This window comes from Centropristis striata, chromosome 8 (genome assembly GCF_030273125.1).
Source record: "Centropristis striata isolate RG_2023a ecotype Rhode Island chromosome 8, C.striata_1.0, whole genome shotgun sequence".
In the NCBI taxonomy this organism is placed as follows: Eukaryota; Metazoa; Chordata; class Actinopteri; order Perciformes; family Serranidae; genus Centropristis; species Centropristis striata.
In genome coordinates, this window is record NC_081524.1 from 5439665 (window position 1) to 5445664 (window position 6000).

The following is a 6000-nucleotide window of genomic DNA, read 5'->3' on the forward strand; positions in this document are numbered from 1 at the left end:
AAAAGGCCTCCAGCAGAGTGTCAGTGAGGCATCCTCACAGCGACATGCTTCCCAGCTGTCTGTCAACACCAAGTTTGTGGAACTCTCCTGCATACAAGAGGGAACTCATCAGCTAAAGGCCTTTTCTATTTCTGTCAGCTGGAAACAGCCTGCTCAATGATGAGAAATGGTGCTATATTTCCAAAATATGGACAGTACAGTTGCTGTTTGTCCCTTTATGGTCTCTGCAGGAAGCTTGAGACACAGTTGTCAGTTGGAGTGGTTTATCTAGTTAATTATGAGTGGCATGTTGTATAACTAGAATGCTTTCATTTCTGCTGTATGGCGACCAGTAGATTTCATTTCTCTAAAGAAAGGCAACCACTTGTGTCAGTGTTGGCAACCATTCCAAGCCACAAACAGAAAGCGGCTGATTAAATGATCATTACTTCCTTATGAAGAAGGCAGCACATGACAAAAGTAAAGACTGAATGTTCTGCAATGCTACTTCTATATAAGTGTAAACATTAAAATGCAGGCACGCCTTTTCATTGTGTTTGTTCGTGTACTTTTGTGCAGCTAGTGTTTGTTTAACTAGATTAACCTCAGGCAGGATCCAGGAGCCCAACCGGACGCCAGAAATAGTTTCACATTGGACCACAAAACCAATAAGCATATACAGGAAAATCAAGTCTAAAAAGACAACTCATCTTGCTGTATATTTTGAGCTTGGTTCTAGATTGTAGCTGTTTACAGTAGGCGGGGAGACAACTGGGTGAAACCTGCAATCACAACACTCAGCCACACTGTAAAAAGTGGGTTAATTCAGTTTCAGTTACAATGAAACACCCTAAATGTATATATCAGCCAAAACTGTATTTTTTTTTATTAATTTTTTTTTACAGTTTTTAAATAAATAAAAAATACTCTGCTATAAAATACACTGGCACCGTGTTTGTAGCAAAAATATACTGTAATTTTTTTAATTTATTTTTAAAAAAAAATATGTTTTCTTGTACTTAATACTTGTACTTAACACTATATATGTAACAAAAATATACTGTTATATTTAATGCAGCATTTATGAAGTATTTTCTTGTCAATTATATCGCAGAACAGCGTTTCTTTTGACGGAATAACTTTTTATTTTTTATGGTAAAATATGGAATAAAACTGCAATCTTAAATGTGAAATCAACAGTGCTAGTATAATTTTACCGTAATATTACAAAAAAAGTTGCACCGTATTTACAACGGTAAAGTAAATAAATTACTCCACTGTAAAATACACTGGCACCATGTTTGTAGCAAAAATATACTGTAATTTTTTTTTTTTTTTTTCTAAAAATACTTTTTCTTGTACTTAATACCATATATGTAACAAAAAAAATACTGTAATATTTAAATATGGAAGAAAATTTAAATCTTAAACTTGAAATCAACAGTGCTAATACAGTTTTACCGTAATATTACAAAAGAAGTTGCACCGTATTTACAACGGTAAAGTAAATAAATTACTCCACTGTAAAATACACTGGCACCGTGTTTGTAGCAAAAATATACTGTAATTTTTTTTTTTTTTTCTAAAAATACTTTTTCTTGTACTTAATACCATATCTGTAACAAAAAAAATACTGTAATATTTAAATATGGAAGAAAATTTAAATCTTAAACTTGAAATCAACAGTGCTAATACAGTTTTACCGTAATATTAGAAAAAAGTTGAACCGTATTTATTACAGTAAAGTTCTGGCAACCACAGCTGCTGTTTTTTCGGGGTTTTTACCGTAAAAACGGGTGTTTTGGGGGTTTTTTTTACAGTGTAATATAATTTTACCGTAATATTACAAAAAAAGTTGCACCGTATTTATTACGGTAAATTCTGGCAACCACAGCTGCCGTTTTTTGTTTGTTTTTTTTACCGTAAAAAACAAAAAATTTTCTCTTTTTACAGTGCACAGTCATTTGGCTAACCACTAAAAACAACTGGGAAAGTTAAACAGCTCTTTAAACTGAGTCCCCCTTGAATCCTCCGGTGGTCCGAGAGTGCACTCTGGAAATCCTTGAACCATGAAACAATGTTCAAGATATAAATGTTGACTGTGGCTATGACTGCTCTGCTTTATTCAGCCCTTACCTCACATATATTTTCTCTACACTGCTGCAAATGACACCAGTGAGGGGTTTACTTTGCTCCAAAGGAGAGCAAATAGTGAAAGCCGGTGGGGTCATGTCCTGGCTGGGACGCACGGTGCATCCTCGTGGAGGTTTCTCATGCGCATCATTACGACACGTAAATCAAACATGACGGGAAAATAATAAATCTATCAGGAAGACGTGTCACATCAGGAGACCACTCAGTTCATGAGGGTTAACCCTTTATAGGACTCACTGAAATACTTGGAAACTGAACATTTCAACCCTTAAGTGTTATTGGAGGATTTTACAAGACTTTTACTTTCATATTTTTTTCTTTTACATTCAAATCAATTCAGTCAATTGAGTAATAATAATAATAATAATAATAATAATAATAATAATAATAACAACAACAACAACAATAATTTAAAAAGGTAATAAAAACATTATCAATAATAATAAAAATAATAAATTATTATAATTATTATTGATGATGATGCTTATTATCATTATAATTATTATTATTATTATTTTTATTAATGATGATGATTATTTTCATCATTTTATTATTACTATAATTATTTTAATTATTATTATTATACTGATTGGTCAGATGCCATGGTGTCACTATCTATGATGCAGCCTGATCTTCACTGATTATTTGGGAGAAATCTAGCCGTGGAGACACATTTTATATACCTGCTGAAGTTACCAGATATGTTTTTTTTTGCCTCATAAAGGGTTAAATGATACTTTCCAGTCTGTATTTGTGTCCAAAAATGTCATTTCCATGCAGGATTTAGCGCAACAACTGATCCCTGCGCTGCGCAGCGAACCGTAAAAACCTCATTTTCCACGTTGCTCCCATTGAAAAATATTACTTTCTACACATATATGTCCACATTCGACTCATAGCGAGCCTATAATTGCTGAATAAAAGGAAAGAGAGACAAACAAACTCACCGGTCGGCGTTGTCTTTCAGTGTTGTCCCATTCAGGCAGAAATACGCGCTGAAATATTGCAGAAACGACTTAAAGATAATTTCTCCCTGGTGTTCTGTGTGTCTGTGCTGTTGTGTCCAGCCTGTGTCAAGTGTGTTAGTGTGTCTGAGAGTGTGTGTGTGTTTGTATGTGTGTGTGTCTGTCTGTGTGTGTGGAGTCTGCGGTGCGCAGAGAGAAAGGGGGTGTGCCGGCTCCGGCTCCGTGCGCCTCACAGCTTCATGTTTCCTTCCGCCTTCACCGCCGTCTGACTGTCAAACTGCTCTGTGTAGTGGACTAGTGGCTTCATTAAGCCGAGCATTAGAAACACAATAGGCCAATAGATCCGCCGCCCTTTAATGACATCATGGTGTCAAAGAAGCATCATAATCCCTGATGAAAAGTCTCTGTAGTAACCGTGTTTCTGCAGGGAGCAGCAGCTACTGGGCAGAGCTACTGTGTCTACTGGTGTTAAGCACAATCACACTGTTATCTGTGGAATTAGTAAATGTTTTGTTTCTTTTTTTTGAATATGAGCAAATTATAGTGATTTAGTGGGTTTGTGTGTAAAAGTCAAGTGTGTCTTTGGAGTTTGGGGCTATTTTGTTGGTTTTTGACTTTTTTTCATTCTGCCTGTACCATGACGTGTTGGTGTCATTGTTTTTAGCACAAGCTCACCTGATTATTATTTTGTCATTTTGACTTACTGGATAAAAACACACAGACAAAATACAAAAAAAAAAAAAAAAAACCACACATAAAAACCACATAAAACCCCCATAAACCCCCCCCCCCAAAAAAAAAAAAAAACACATAAAAACACATAGAATACACACATAAAAACACCAAAAAAAACACTTTTTTATTTTTTATTTTTTGGCAAAAAACACAAAAACACACATAAAAACCACATAAAACACACCAAAAAATTACAAAAAAACCCCACATAAAAACACAGAACACAAACATAAAAAACACATTTTTTTTTACAAAAAACACACAAAAACACACATAAAAAAACACATAAAAACACACCAAAAAATTACAAAAAACACACAGAACACACACATAAAAACACAAAAAAATCACATAAAACCCAAATAGAAACAGACCAAAAAAAACCAACAAAAAATACACTTTTTTTAAAAAACAAAAAAACACATTAAAAACCCACATAAAAACAGACCAAAAAAAAAAAAAAACACATAAAAACACACAGAACACACACATGAAAAACACACAAAAAACTTTTTTATTTTATTTTATTATTTTATTTTTCAAACAGAAAAAAAATTAACAAAAAACTGAAAAGAAAAGATAAAAACAGAAAAAATCACACACAAAAAACAAACGCACACTGCAAAATTTTTAAAAATCTCAGCAAAAAAAGTAAAATCATGTTACACTTGGTCGTGGTGATTTTTACCTTTGCTGAAAAAGAGTTGACACACTAAACTGGACATGGAATATTCTATGGACTACATTATACTTAGACATATTTAATGGTTTGCTTCTTATTGACATTCATTAGGGGGACTGAAAATTAAAAACATTCTGTATATAATGCAGTCTGGTATACCACCAACACTCACTCTGAACTCAATGCTAAGTCATTTAAAGTAACAATAACAAAAGTTGTGTTTATGAAATGCTGTCTTAAAGGGACAGTTCAATCCCAAAATCAAGAAATAGATTCTTTTTTCAGTCTGTTTATCAGTTTGTATGGTTTTGGCGTGAGTTGGTGAGTGTCAATAACAGCCAAACAAATTATATTAATTAATGAAACTAGATTGCATTGCCTTGAGTCCAACATTTTGATTAAAAGCTTTTTTTCTCAGTCCTGACAATTGTTCTACTGTAATGCATGAAGTTGGTGTTTTGTAGATTGGGTCTGGTTGTGGATTAACACATATTTTAGCAGATTAGCTCTTATAACTGGCTAAGTGGTTGCATATATTAACCCTTTGATGCACAACATGGGTCAACAATGACCCACATTCATTCCCCATGTTATTTCATGCTGGTTGTGTGTTTGAATATCTTTTTTTTTAATTATTACAACAGATCATTATATCCATTTTTCCTTTCATAATTTATGAAGAAAAATAGTTTTTGTATTATTATATTAAGTTTACACTCATGGGATAATAATGACCTTGTGCATTAGAAGCGTAGTGATACAAAAAGTGATTCACTAAATGAACAATTTGAGTAAATGTGTAACTATGTTTGTCTTATTTTGAAGGTTTAACTTTAAAAGAGTTGTTAGAACCACCAGATTACATTGGGAAATCACATATTTTAACATTTGAGACTTATTGGAGCCACCAAATAATAATTTCCATTGGAAAAACACCAATTTAACAAAATAGGATAGTTCATATTTGTGTCTTCTTTGTCAGGTTTTAAATCGGTGACAACATATAAACACCTTCTAGTGCACAACATGGGTCAAAAATGACCTTGTGCATTAGAAGCGTAGTGATAAAAAAAGGGTTTTTATTCAAAAAGTAAGAAATGGGGAAAAAATGAGGATGCATGATGATCAAAAACCTGCAATACTGAATGATGAAATTAATTTATTGCAAAGATATAGAATATAAGAAAACTTAGTCGGGTCACTTTAGACCATGCTGTGCATCAAAGGGTTAAAAAAACGTATCCTAAGAAAAACAGGGTGTGTGTGTGTGTGTGTGGGATAAATAAACAACAACCACATCATTGTCCACCGCAGTATTTCACTGTGGACATTGTAATATGCCAGTTCCATAGAGCTTAACACCCCATGTAAAACACATGTGGTTTTTATATCCTATACACAAACATCCTCACCTACTCACCTGGTCTTTCCTTAGGCTACAGTATGTTTCCTCCCATTTAGTAATGAGGGGATTATTTTTAATAT

The 6000-nt window shown here is 33.4% G+C and overlaps 1 protein-coding gene across 1 annotated transcript in view; it reads right to left on the reverse strand.

Annotated features, from left to right (window-relative positions):
- thrap3a (thyroid hormone receptor associated protein 3a) overlaps nucleotides 1–3495 on the reverse strand; it is a 34605-nt gene extending 31110 nt beyond the window's left edge. The window contains exon 1 of the mRNA XM_059338547.1: nucleotides 3081–3495. The gene's annotated coding sequence lies outside the window, so the exon portion shown is untranslated. The remainder of the gene's footprint in view (nucleotides 1–3080) is intronic.
- Nucleotides 3496–6000: the final 2505 nt, after the last annotated feature.